This window comes from Osmerus eperlanus, chromosome 6, assembly GCF_963692335.1.
Source record: "Osmerus eperlanus chromosome 6, fOsmEpe2.1, whole genome shotgun sequence".
In the NCBI taxonomy this organism is placed as follows: Eukaryota; Metazoa; Chordata; class Actinopteri; order Osmeriformes; family Osmeridae; genus Osmerus; species Osmerus eperlanus.
Window position 1 is genome coordinate 8,901,766 of NC_085023.1, and position 14,913 is coordinate 8,916,678.

The 14,913-nt window shown below is 40.0% G+C and overlaps 1 long non-coding RNA gene across 1 annotated transcript; it reads left to right on the plus strand.

The window, feature by feature from the left end:
* Positions 1–11,343: 11,343 nt before the first annotated feature.
* Positions 11,344–11,960, plus strand: LOC134022847 (uncharacterized). The gene is made up of 2 exons (XR_009930693.1): positions 11,344–11,465; positions 11,689–11,960. It is a non-coding gene; the product is annotated as an uncharacterized LOC134022847 (long non-coding RNA).
* The last annotated feature ends 2,953 nt before the right edge of the window (positions 11,961–14,913 follow it).

The window sequence follows — 14,913 nt, forward strand, 5'->3', positions numbered from 1 at the left end:
TTATTATGTTTTTCACAATGTATGCTTCATGTTTTGGCTGCTCGCAATGTTTGGGGCTATCTCGTTGTTATGATCAGTGACCTATGCTCTTTTGTAAAGCTCTCTCTTGGAAGTCGCTTTGGATAAAAGCGTCTGCTAAATGCATAAATGTAAGTCTGCTAAAAGGAGCAGGGAGTCGGGACAATGATTTAATATGAATATCTTGCTAAACGTTTCCCTGTACTGATTAAATGTTGATGGTAGTAGTAGGCTAACACTAGTCTGTAGATAGCTAGTTTATTCATATGGATATTAAGCCAACAGGTTAAAGGGGTCATTGATTGCGAAACCGATTTTACCTTGTTATAGTTGAATAACGACAGTTCGGTGTGTAAAATGGGCATACAGTGAACCTTAAAGACCATTGACCTCATTGAGTAATATAATATTACTAGAGGCAGCAACTTTTGTCTTCCAAGATGGCGTCCCCATTCATTTCTATGAAAAGTGCTAAGAAATGCAATACCACCTACATCCACCGGCACCGGTCCCGGTTCTTGGGACCAAGCCCCGGCATTGCATTTCTTGTTAGACTTCCGGCTCTTCCGGTCGTTTTTATTCTATTAACTCCAGTCAACATTTACAAAACTATCTCCCCCAATAATTTTTGTTCAATTCTCGAACCTGGCTCATACTACTAGCTTTTTCATAAAATAATTTTTCCTGATTTTTGCTAAATTTGAAACCAATCCGAAATGGGTAAACTAGCACCCCATTTATTTGCTTACGTCAATAAAAGTTGCCTGCAAATGTGCTCGCGGATACTAACAGGGCATGAGCACAAAAGTTCACATTGGCCGATAGCCGATTTACCTGGAGCTGAATGAGCCATATTGAATGAGCACAGGGAGAAATGGCTTGAGTTGCCTGCTCTGTTGTAGCAAGTTTAGCAAATGGTTGTCACACATACATGAAATGTTGTTAATATAGTTTATTCCCGTTATTTTAAAACAGATTTGATTTTTCTGTCAAGAACGTTTTTACGTACATGACATGATGGCAAATATTACATTATGTTAAGCGTGAGCATATTGTTGACATGTCTATCTACTATCTGGAGCAAAGACGAAGATTAATACTTTAACTGATAACCACAATAAGAAATGATATAAATATGATTAGTCTTGCCTTCAGAAGCTTTTGTTAAACACACCCATTATTCTTTTTTTTAATCGTGTCATCAAGCCAGACTGCTTTTTTGGGACAATGAAGGTCCTCAGTGACTGTTTCACCCCCACTTATATCTGATGGAAACATCTTGTATATAGGCCTAGTTCTGTTAATATGCCCCTTTCAAAGGCAAATGTTAAATAAAGTATATTTTAGACACACTTCTCAAGCTTTTATTTATTACATTATTTCCAAGTCTTGTTAGATCACGTTATATCCATTAATAATGGTTTTGTAGAACATATAGGCACAGGCCACATTTCTACACTGATATGTAAATTGAAGGCAGTGTGAATTTCGTGGCATTTTGTTTGAAAATACAGTTGACAGTAAGCTATGGTAAGTCTGCATTATGGAAGAATTCTGTTACCAAAATAACTATTGAGCTTTCTTTGCCTGGCGAGAACAACGACGGAGCTAGGTGTTCATGTTAACAGTTTATTTAATCCGATACAATGCGTTGGAAATCATACTCAAATCACAAGAAAAAAAGCAACATATGTGATGAGTTCCATCTAGAATAGCCCTATATTTAGCCCTATAGCCTATTTCTAACAACCAAGTGAAATGAATACTATACAATGACAGCATACATTTACGTAAAGTTTGCATCATGTCTCTGATTCTTATCGGACTTGTACCCCATTCTGCCACTGCAATGCCTTAGCTCACACGCTCGCAACCATATAAATCTATGCTCGCCACTGGCTGTCGCAAAGTATGACGTGCACAGCTAGTTGCAAGCGTGCACAAGGTCTCGGAGCTAGGGAAAAAAAGAGCCACTGTTTAAAGCTAGACCGGAAGAGTCGGATGTGGAAAGATGGCGCGGTCCAGTTTCGCGCTCTCGCTTGCCTCACTGCGCCACTGAGCACTTTTCATAGAAATGAATGGGGACGCCATCTTGGAAGACAAAAGTTACTTCCTCTAGTTATATTAACTATGCTTGGGACACCACCGGATAGAAAATCAGTAAATGACGTACTCGAATGAAGAGAGTTCGTGCAACTTCGGCTCTTTATGGGGGAGCGGCCAAGATGGCCGAGTGAGTAGACGCTTTCTGCCGAGCTCTGAAAGAGAAAGTTATATAATGGTAAAAGTGTACTAATTTATTAGCCAAACACCAACTGCGGTTATCGTTAATCATACACAGCCAAGATTTAAAAAAGAGGAATTGACCAATGTCGAGCCAACGCGATAGAGAGCCACGGAGAGCACCAGAATGAAACTTCAGCTAGCTACTAATACTGCTAAGTACGGCAACGTGCTGATTGACAATTGTCATGACTATGCTTCCACTGCCACACCACTTCCCACCGTCGAAGAGGATATGGATGAGTTTCCGCCACTGTCTGAGCGGCCTGACACTCCAAGTAAGCCACCAGCTCTGAAAAAGATGCTGTACACACCCGGATCCGAGAAAGCTGAGCTAAACGATATCGTTGCTAGCCTTTCAGCCCTAATCAACACAAGATCAGATAACATTGAAAGCATGGTCAGTGCCAATGCACTGAAAATTGAAGGGCTCAAAAAGACGATTGACTTTGTGTGTGCAGAGATGAGTGATGTTAAGGGAAGAGTGTGTACACTCGAGAAGAAAATGGCTAAAGAAGGTGAGCGTGGTGATGCCTGTCAGCAAAGGATCTCAGATTTGGAAAGATACTCCAGGAGATGGAACCTTAGACTTAACGGAGTCAAGGAATCAGAAAAGGAAAACGCACGGAGGGAAGTTATCAAGATCTGTCAAGCTGTCGTGCCGGAGGAGAAGGGCAGGCTGGCCGACGCCGTCGACACTGTGCACTGTCTCGGTGCCAAGCGGCAAGGTGACAACAGACCCAGAGGCATCATTATCCAGTTCATCTCACGTGTCTGTAGAGACTCCGTATGGAAAGCTGCCAAGACATCATCATACTTGCGTGACAACGGATTAAGATTTTCGGAAGATCTCTCAAAGGAAGACAGAGAGCAAAGAAGCAAGCTGTGGCCACTAGTGATGGGTCGTTCGCGAACGATCCGGCTCTAAGAGCCGGCTCTTGTAGGTGAACGTCGGGAGCTGGCTCGCATATCTGAGGAGCCGACTCTTTCAAAAAAAAATATATAGCCTATAGATAGCAATTAAATGCTTATGTAATAATGAAATTATGAATTATTTTAATTGCATTTAAAATAATTGACTAATTCAAAGAACAAAAAAATTATTAGGCCTAAAGGCGCACGCATATTCGACTGTCTGATCAGCCTCACATTCGGTTCTTGTCAATCTACACGCAATGTCAACCAATTAAACATGAGGGAGAGCCGAGCCAAGTCAGCCAACTCACACACGTGTTGTCAAAACTCGGATTAGAGGAAAAACATCTCTGAAAACAAACGCAGAAAATGAGTCGGAAGCACAGCAGCATTTGGAATCATTTTAATTATTTAAACAATGTTAAAGCACAGTGTAGAATTTGCCAAACCAAAATATCATATAAAGCCAGTTCTACGAACAACCTACACCGGCATATGCGAATTGTGCACCCAACTGTGAAACTATCGGAGCTTCGAGAAACTAGCGGTCCCACTAGTGATAGTGGTGGAGCGACTGGAGCTAGCACCTCCACAAGTGGAGATGTATCCACTGATTCCACTCAGTCAAGGCCTACTCCGCGACCCACAGCAAAGCAGACCAGTTTTTGCAAAAGTCAATGTCTGTAGCAAAACAAGGCCAAATTGATATTGCATTGGCTAAAATGTTTGCCACCGACTTCCAGCCATTTTCGATGGTGGAGGACAGAGGTTTTAGAAATTATAGCCATAGTCTCAATCCAATGTACGCAATTCCAAGCAGGAAGGTAATTTCAAATTCACTTATTCCAGAACTGTATGAGAGCACAAGGGCTTCAGTGCAGGAAAGAGTCGAAAAAGCTACTGCAGTTTGCCTTACCACTGACTGCTGGACATCTAGGATAACAACTAATTATATGGCGGTTACATGTCACTTCATTGAAGATTTTTCAATGTCTAGCTGTCTTCTAGACTGCTTTGAGTTCAGCGACATACACACCTCAGAGAACTTGGCAGAGGAACTGTTGCGAGTGGCAAAAGAATGGCAAGTAGATGGAAAAGTGGTCTGTTGTGTTAGTGACAATGCAGCAAACATAACCAAATTTTAAAGTGGACCCATCATCCATGTCTTGCCCACACAATCAACCTGATTGTAAGAGATGCTCTGAAGGTGCTGAAGCCAACTGTGGACAAGGTGAAAGCAGCTGTGGAATACTTCCACAGGAGCACAGTAGGTGCTGAAAATCTAAAGTCTACACAACACCAGATGGGAATGCCTGAGCTAAGGCCTAAACAAGACTGCACTACAAGTTGGAATTCAACATTTCATATGTTGAAACGGTTTCTTGAATCGAAGAATGCCATCATCTCTACCCTGGCCATTGTCAATGAACCTGTTGACCCTCTGACCCAAGAGGAATGGGAGGTGGTGGAGGAGGTGACCAGAGTCTTGGAGCCCTTTGAGCAGGTTACTGTGGAGATCAGTGGAGAGAGGTACAGTAAGCAGTTATTTCAACATTTTATCCTGTATTTTATATTATATTATATATATATATAATCTGTTCTCTCTTTTTAGCTATGTGACAGCCTCAAAAATGATACTCCTATGTAAGGGTCTGCAGCGAATCACAGCCAACCGCCAGAGAGAAGCAAATGTAACCACAAGACAAGTGACAGAGTTGATGGACACCCTATGTTCATCAATGGACAGAAAGTTCCATAAAATGGAATATAATCACATGCTATCAGAAACCGCTGCACTTGACCCCAGGTTTAAGAAGTTAGCCTTCAGTGATGCCAGAGCGATTGATGAGGCCCTTCAAAGAATCACCTCAGCAGCAGGGAGGAACAGCCCCAGCAGTCAGCTGGCTCAGACACCAGAGCAACAGGAAGCGGAGCGATCAGAAGGAGCAGAAGCACCACCAGTAGTGCCACAAACGTCTGCTGTTTGATGAGAGAGCAACTGGGGATGTAGCACGAAGGAATCCATAATGCCATAAATGGAGGTCCGATCCTACTTGGAGGAGCCCCTCCTCCAAAGATCTGCAGATCCTCTGAGCTGGTGGAAGAACAAGGCCTCTATCTACCCACGGCTTACTGAAGTCATGACAGGGAGACTCTGCATAGTGGCCACATCCGTTCCCTCTGAGAAGATCTTCTCAAAAACAGGACAAATAATTACTGAGAGAAGAAACCGCATCAGCCCCTCGAAAGTGAGGCAGCTTGCATTTCTGAATGCAAATCTCTCCCAAAATAAAAAAAATGGTCATCATTGTGTGTGTGCTGGTTATAACATGGCAATAAAGAAGAGAAAAAAATAGGGACCAGTTTAATGCTTTCAGTTATTTATAATATGGGTTCTATTATGTTGTTCAGTTTCAGATTGTATTTGTTTTGAATGTTGTTTCTATACATTAAAAAGTTGTACTTTAAATGTTTAATAGTATTCGTTTTCATAACAAATCAATGCATTTTTAAAGACATTGTGGTTAAGGTAGAGTATGATTTCATTTAATAATTTAATTCAAATTGTTTTCACACCTATCATAATCAAATTCATAGTTAAAACATGTATTTTTTAAAGAGCCGTTCGGGAGCCAAAAGAGCCGGCTCTTTTCAGTGAGCCGAGCCAAACGAGCCGGCTCACGAAAAAGAGCCGGAATGCCCATCACTAGTGGCCACTAATAAAAAAGGCTCGAGAGGAGGTCAGATCAGCCTACTTTGTCGGAGGTCGCAGTTTTATTGGCGGATCAGAAGTTTCTCTCCCTCCCTAAAATAAGTCTTCCAAGTATTCCATAAATAAAGAACGGGTTGGTTTGATTTGCACTACATTCAGAGTTTACAGTATGTTATAATCTCATAGGTTCGTTGACCTATAATTAAGACTGCGGACATTCCTATATAGTCCAAGTGACTCTTTAATTTATAAAATCACTGTCACTCGTCTTTTTAGACATGTTATAGGCCACTTAATAGGCCATGGCAGTTGTTCAATAATGCTGTGTTTTTGATTGGCTTAATCTATTATTCCGTTTTACTTTACCTTTCATTTACTTTGATGATGCAGCACTCGGTCCCCTTTCCCAGTTCTACACTAAGCACCTTTCAGCTTATTTCTTGTTAGTGTTCTATACATAACCATGTCCTTATCTATTGTTTCCCTTAATGCCAGGGGTTTAAGACAGAGTTGTAAGAGGAAAGCTTTATTTTTGTTTGCCAAACAACTCAAGACAGACTTTTGTTTTTTTCAAGAGAGTCACTCCGCATCTGCTGATGTTAGTTTTTGGATGTCGCAATGGGGTAATGATATATGGTTTGCTCAGCGCTCTGAAAGATCTGCTGGAGTAACTACACTTAAGAATACTTGAGTGGAGATGTCCTACACTCAGAATGTGATTCTTTAGGTCATTACATCTGCCATGTAATCAGAGTTAATGATATTTCGTTCATTACTGTTAACCTTTATGGCTATAATACCAAACCTGAGAATGATACACTGCTTGAATCCATAGAGGAAAGAGTTATATTTTGGCTCACCAAATACCCAAATTATCTTCTTTTAGTTGGTGGAGACTTTAATGTTGCTTTAGATAACACTATTGACAGGTGGCCTCCTGAACAGCCCACCTCTTTCAGCGCAAGCCTGAAAACATTTATGTGTAAATTTAATATTGTGGATATATGGAGAGAGAAATTCCCTGATGAGAAATCCTTTACTTGGAGCAATAAGACAGGATCCAGATAATCTCGCATAGATTTTTGGCTACTATCCAGTGACCTTGACAAAGATAGAGTTACAGTTAATATCCTTACCACCCCCCTCACTGACCATAGAGCAATTCGGATACATATCCAGTTAAGTTTGTCTGATACTACTCATAGATCCTGCTACTGGAAACTAAACAATTCCTTATTGGAGTGTAAAGGTTGAAATCAACAAATTAATTACCTATTTTTGCAACAAGGCTCAGAGGGAAAAATCCTACAGCGCAAATTGGGAATTGTTTAAGTTTGAGTCGGGGAAGTTCTTAACGAAGTATGGAGCTTTCATTGCCAAATCTAAAAGAGCAGAAGAAGAAGAGGTGATAAGTAAAATGTCTTCATTTTATCAAAGGCAGCCTGATACAGTTTCAGAGGAGGATAAATTACTTTTAGTAGAACTCCAAGGCAGACTGGACCAGCTATATCGACAGAAAGCAGAAGGAGCGTTTGTGAGATCTATGAAGAGATGGCTAGAGGAGGGAGAGCAAAATTCTGCCTATTTTTTCCGTCTCAAAAAATACTGTTCTAAAATTATTTCTATCCATCGTCTAAATGTTGATGGTGTCATTACTGATGATGCTAAACTAATTTCAGATTTTTGCTCAAAATTTTATAGCAATTTGTACAGCTCGAAGTATAATGACGATACTGCCACTCGTTTCCTAAATTCAGTACGGAATGTTAGAACTATTAGTATGGCTGACAAACATTACTGTGACTCCCCTCTCTTTCTGGCGGAGGTTATTGAATCCATTGCTCTACTTAAAAATAATAAATCTCCCGGCACTGATGGTTTAACTGCAGAATTTTATAAAGCATTTTCAATTCAATTAGCCCCATTTTTACTACAGGTCTTTACAGAAAGTATAGGAAATAATGTTCTTCCTGCCAGCCTTACTCAGGGTCTAATTACACTTATTCCCAAGCCTAATAAAGATGTGCTCTCGATAGACAACTGGAGACCCATTAGTTTGCTAAATAATGACTATAAGATTATTGCCTTAATTCTTGCTAGAAGACTTAAAGAAGTTATTGACGAAGTCATAGATGAGACACAGTCAGGCTTTTTGAGGGGTAGGCACGTCTCTAATAATATAAGACTTGTGTTAGATGTTCTCGACTATTCTGATTTGATAGCTGATGACAGCCTTATCCTCTTTCTAGATTTTTATAAGGCCTTTGATACGATTGAACACCAATTCATATTTCACTCACTAGGCAAATTTGGTTTTGGAGACTCTTTCTGCAAAGCAATTCAGACCCTATATGTTAATGGAAATAGCTCTATTAATTTGAAATGTGGTACCTCTCGTAGATTTGATCTGAAACGTGGCATTCGTCAGGGATGCCCAATCTCCCCTTATCTATTTTTGCTTTGTACCCAAATCCTCTCAACCCATATCATTAACAATGCTATACAAGGAATGTCTATAGCAGGTAGGGATATCATCATCAGTCAGCTTGCTGACGATACAACAATATTTTTGAGAGATGCAAGCCAGATACCTGTCGCCATTCGTGTAATTAACAACTTCTCAATGGCCTCTGGCCTATGCCTGAATTTAAATAAATGTGAACTGTTACCGATAAAAAGTTGCGAAGTACAGACCATCTGTAACATTCCAATCAAAGAAGAAGTTAGGTATTTGGGTATTCTAATCTCTAAAGATCCAAAGACAAGATGTCCTATGAATTTCTCTCCAATCATTAAAAAAAAAACAAATAAGCTGAATCAATTTCAAAGGGATTTATCTCTCAAAGGCAGAGTGTTACTTACCAAGGCCAAAGGGTTATCTCGGATTACATACGCAGCTCTCTCCTTACATGTTACATTTACATTTAGTCATTTAGCAGACGCTCTTATCCAGAGCGACTTACATTAAGTACAGGGACATTCTCCCCGAGGCAAGTAGGGTGAAGTGCCTTGCCCAAGGACACAACGTCATTTTGCACAGCCGGGGAATCGAACCGGCAACCTTCAGATTACTAGCCCGCTTCCCTAACCGCTCAGCCACCTGACTCCCATGTTGACAGTAAAACTAGTAAAGACATCGATCGCATGCTTTTTCACTTTATTTGGAAAAATCGCACACACTATATCAGGAAGAGTGTTGTTATGAATACTTACGAATTTGGTGGGCAGAACTTTTTGGACTTCACTACGCTAAATAATACTTTTAAAATTAAATGGGCTAGGAATTTTTTGAAAAACCCTGTCTCGATCTGGAATTTTATTCCCCATTATATTTTTTCTCGTTTTGGTAGTTTGACTTTTATTTTGAATTGTAATTACAATGTGGACAAACTTCCTGTTAAGTTATCGGTGTTCCATAAGCAGGTCCTTTTAGCATGGTCTCTGATATACAAGCACAATTTCTCACCACACAGGTACCTTATCTGGAACAATAGAGATATTGTATACAAAAACAAATCACTTTTTTTTGAGAGATGGGTAGAAAGTCAGATTCTGCTGGTGAACCAGCTGTTTGATGAAGAGGGGCACTTGTTCTCTTATGGAAAGTTTTTATCAACATACAATATTCCAGTTACGCCAAGAGAATTTGCTATAGTATTTGATGCCATTCCATCAGATGTAATAATGCTTTTTAGAAATGCAGTCAGACCTCTACATACTTTTGCCTCCCTTCCCGATCCAGCCGATTCGCCAGTTGGAAAAGTGTGTTTCTCTCAACATCCTCACAGTAGTAAGGACATACGTGCATTGTTTCAGAAAGACATTGTGTCTGTTCCACATGTCATCTCATATTGGAACCAATTGGTTGATAATGTTGATTGGAGAAAAGTCTGGATGGTTCCTCACAAGTACCTTATTCTGAACAAGGTGAAGGAGGTTTCATTTAGAATTTTACACAGATACTACCCTGCTAATCATTATATGGTTAAGTATAAAAGAGACATAAATGTGAAATGTTGCTTCTGCGAAGATCACTCTGAGACTGTCCTGCACCTCTTCTGGCACTGCTTACACACCCAAGCATTCTGGCAAAACTTCAGCAGATTTATAGTTGATAATATCTGTAATGATTTTGTTTTAATGTGGGAAAATGTGATATTTTGTTTCCACAAAAATCAGAGAGAAAAAAAAGAATACTTTGTAAAATATGTATTGATCTTAATGGCAAAATTTCACATTCACAAATGTAAATTCAGCAATAAGAAACCGTATTTTATACTTTTCCTTTGTGAGTTTGCAAATTACATGTCTTTACTTTCTAAATCCCACAACAAAAAGGCCTTAAGAACGTTTAATATATGGACCTCATTTAATATTCTTTTGTAATACCCCTGGCAATCTTTTTTATTTTTCTTATTTCAGTTGTTTATACACTTGTATACTGACCTGTGTACCATTATCTGTATACTTTGTACTTTTCGAGCAATAAAAATTAAAAAATTAAAAAAACTTTGGCTCTTTATCAGGAAATGACGTACCCGAATGAAGAGAGTTCGTGTAACTTCGGCTCTTTAAATCGATTGTCAAGAGCGTTTCCATGGCATTCAGAAATATACAACCGCGCAAATCGCAATTTATATCTGAAATGCATGAGCAGTCATCAAACAAAACAGGTACTTTATGTAGCAAGCTTTGTCAAAATATGTTTGGTCGTTTTTGAAGTCAGAAGTTGTTTGCAAAGCAAGTTGTTTTGCGAGTTTTTAATTAATGACTGATAAGGCCGTCAGAGTTCTCCTTGACGCTAGCTAACGTTGTTAGTTAGTGGGTTGATGCTAACGTTGTTAGTCACTTTTTTTTGCATTCAGTTACATGTAGGAACATCTATCTGTATTACATGCTTAGACATATCCAATGTTTATCAGTGTTTATTATGACCAGACCATCCTCAAATCTCAAAGCAGAACAGCTATTTATCAGCCTGCCTTTCAGGTCCACAACCCCTGGTACTCTGAGTGTGCTTCCTGCCTACCAGCCTCCTAGCTAACCCTAACCCTCCTGCCACTAACCCCTGCTCAGGATCCAGCGCTGGGCCCAGCTTCCAACCACTAACCCCTGCTCTGCATCCAGCGCTGTGCCCAGCCTCCTACCACTAACCCCTGCCCAGAATCCAGGAGGTAAACTAAAGTTAATATATAATGACACTAACACTTCGCTGGGACCGCATTTCCATAATTGTCTTGTTTTTTAAATTTAATTTAGCCCAATGTTAAATAATTCACCATAATAATACTCCATGCACAAACTACACTTGCAAATGATACTGTTGTTCCACATAATGTTATTGCCCCACAGACTGGGTTGGTGTAACCTAAAGTAAACACCCTCTACCCATCCACAATTACAGATGTCCAGCAACCCTGGCAGGTTGGGCAAGGTCATCCAGGACCATCAGGAGGCGCATGCATCCCAGTGCAACAAGACTCTCACTTCCGCACATGCTCACTTCAACAAGAGCAACAGAAAGCAGAGTGGACAGGTGTGTGTGTGAGAGAGAGAGAGAGAGAGAGAGAGAGAGAGAGAGAGAGAGAGAGAGAGAGAGAGAGAGAGAGAGAGAGAGAGAGAGAGAGAGAAAGAGAGAGAGAGCAAGTATGGTCGGGTTGTGATTAAGTTTGTGTGTGTGTGTAGAAGAGAGACAGTCTGTATGTGAAATAATGCATTTGTTTTGATTATCTGTGTATGTGTGTTTGTGTTGAGGACAGGGAGGGAGAGAGGGCAGCAGGCGCCCCTTTAGAGCGCCCTCTGGAAGACATGCCCTGGATGCCAGCAGAGAGAAGCACAGATGACAAGGACCTAAAGCCTAAAGCGGGGCCTCCGACAGCGAGTGGACAGACCCTTCATCGGGACAGACCCAAGAATAAAAATACAAATTCTCGAATAATCTAGACACCAAAAATAATTTGATTGAATAACTAATGATACATTATTGAATAATAATTTGATTACATAAATAAATAATAAATATTTATTAAGATGTTGATGTTACAGGGCTGTTGATTTAGGTTCCCTCAGCTTCTTTTTCTCCACAGCTCCACCCTCACCTTCACCACCTAACCATCACCCTCATTTATTTGTGTTATTTGGAATACATTTGAAAAGTAAAGATTTATTATTATCAACTTTAAATAGTCATTCATTTCCATTCAGTATTCCTCTTTTTTTTTTGGCAAGAAATGTACAATTTCTTTAGGTAGGGGCTCATTAGCAATACCAAAGAACATTTTTTTTACCATGATGAGGATCCATTAGGCATTGAAGGTTCACTGTATCTAATAGTGGGCTACTCCAACAACGCTTCTTGTGAGTACGGAACGATGACATGTTATGCTCGCCTTGATATCATAAAGGTTATAAGCAAGTAGGTAGGCTGTATAACTCATAAATTATAAATTCACATTTTGGGGATAATAAACACATGGTGTGATTTATACAAGTTTTAAAAGTAATTTCATATTTAATAACTATATCATCTGCGCTACAACCAAAGTGAACAAACCGGATTACAAATATGGTGCCTATTATTGTTCAAACTTGTTGGCGGCGATCTGGAAAATGTAGTTTTCTTTTTAAACTCGTTATTTTAAACATCTTTGTCAACAATTACAATTAATTAGTCTCTGTGAAATGTATGCCCGACACAAGGTCTAGTCCAGCAGGGTGAAAATTAAAATGTTGTCATACGACGACACCAAATACATCATTGGAAAGGTCTTGATCAGAAGAGTAACACAATGACAGTCTGAAGGCTCTACTTGGTTCCTGATGTGAAATATGGACATCTGAACTTGGACTTTTAGCCCAAAATGTGGGATTCTAGGTGGCGCTGTTGATCCCCAGATGGTACTAGGGTTATGATAAATCTCCTGTTGGTACTAGGGGTTAGAAGTTTGAGTTCCTTTATGGTAAATAGTCATAGCTTGGTACAGTGAATAATTGGGGTTAGTTAAACACAATCGTTCAATTTCATAACCCTAGGAGTCCCTGCAGATGTTAAAATGTATGAGTTTTATGCAGTACGGTATAAAATATATAAAAATGCTGTGCAGCGGAGCGCCTGCAGGGGGTGTTCCTCCAATTACCATGTAGAAGTTGCACACCAGGGTTGCCACTTCACAGAAGGTGCCATCCGGTCTGTTGGACTGTGGATAGTGTTAAGTAAGTAGTTGATTTCCAGACAGATCCACTAGTGTGTCACACATCGTACCAGAGGCAGCGCCGTCCTATTCACATGTTTGAGCACTAGAGCTGTGCATATTTAAATAATAGAATCAATGTCCACTTCTAGTTTAATTAAAGCTTTGAGAAGATTCACATCCATCAGAGGACCAGTGAAACAGTTCCACTCAGATCAAGGTACTAATTTAATAGGAGCCTGCAAAGAGCTGAAGATAAATACAGAATACACAGTTACAGACCTTCAAGACCAAAGCTGTTAATAGATCTTCAATTCCCCCATGTGTCACATATAGGAGGAGCATGGGAGAGAATGATTGGAGTTGCCCTTCGCATCTTGGATGCCATGTTACTTCAAAAGAGCTCTGCTCACCTCACCAGTTCTTCCTTTAGAAGTTACAATCGTGAGACGGGGAGCTTCAACAGTACTCACTAGCTAGGCTTGTTTCACAATAACTTTTGCTTCTGTCAGAATAGTCATAGTGGTATAGGCTACTGTAATGACACATTATACCAGGCGAGGAGTGTGCTGTCTATTCATTTGGACTGGAAAAAGTCAATTGCAATGTATAATGCTTATACCTGTGTTGTATTGATGTGTTTTGTCACTGTGGTCTTGCACGTAGTTCAAAAGGATCTTAATAGAACCTAGAATATTTGGAACCCCAACTAGGCTATTAGGAATAGCTTGGTCAGGTTTCACATGTGTTAAGTGGGGTCTTTGTCTCATCATTCTAACAAGCTGTTGGATCGAGATTTGGCTAATATGGTTGCATTTTTATTCTATCTCTGATTAAATAATTGGACATAAATGTTAAAAATTATGCTTTATTAGGATGTTGTTGCTGCAGAGCTGCTGGTGAAGGTCTCCCCGGCTTCTTCAGGGCTGTTTGGGAAGCTGACCACCTCCATTTCTATATCATTCTGAAAAACAACACAGTGAGTAAAAGATAAAACAAAGAATAGATTAACAGAGATACTAAATTCATTAAAAACTAACCTCCTGAGTCAAGCCATAATAACTATTATAAGAGTTGATGATCCCTCACAGTGTTGATGCAGTAAACATTCCCCTGTTTTCACCTAAGGAATTTGAGAGATTTTGCAATGCAATGTCTCCATTATAAAAACAAAAGGCAGATAGCTGTATATGAACTATTATTGGCATACTTTAATTTAATCAACATATTTACCACTGTTGGGGGAAGAAAAGGGCAAGTTCTCTCGCCACCACTGTAGCTGTATAAGGATGTACCAGACGGGGTGGGATCCAAGTGCAGATTTATTAGAATAGTCGGACAGGCAAAGATCGGTACACGGTAGACACAGAAATACAGGAGATCCAAAACTGAGTAAGACAAATAGCTAAGGTCAGTAACAGTAGACGTATTCTTAAGGCTCGGGCTGAACTGGAAAACAAGATCAAGACTTTGCACCAGACAACCCACAAACAGACACATATACTAATACTAAACAACACACAGGTGTAGCCGATTGTCCTAATATTCCGTGGATGCCGAGCGTTGCAGCCAATTACCAGCTGCAGAAGGCTCTGGCGTTACAGGCTGGCAACCAGTCCTGTACTGGCCTTTCTGGACATTATTTTCTTGAGCTAACAAAAAGGCAATTGTTACAAAAGTATGCAATCACACAAACATCATGGACTGTAATTCATTTGAGAGTGGTTAGCGGTTACAACATCGGTTACTGCATCCAGCGCTGGTCCCAGCACTGGATGCAGTAACCGATGTTGA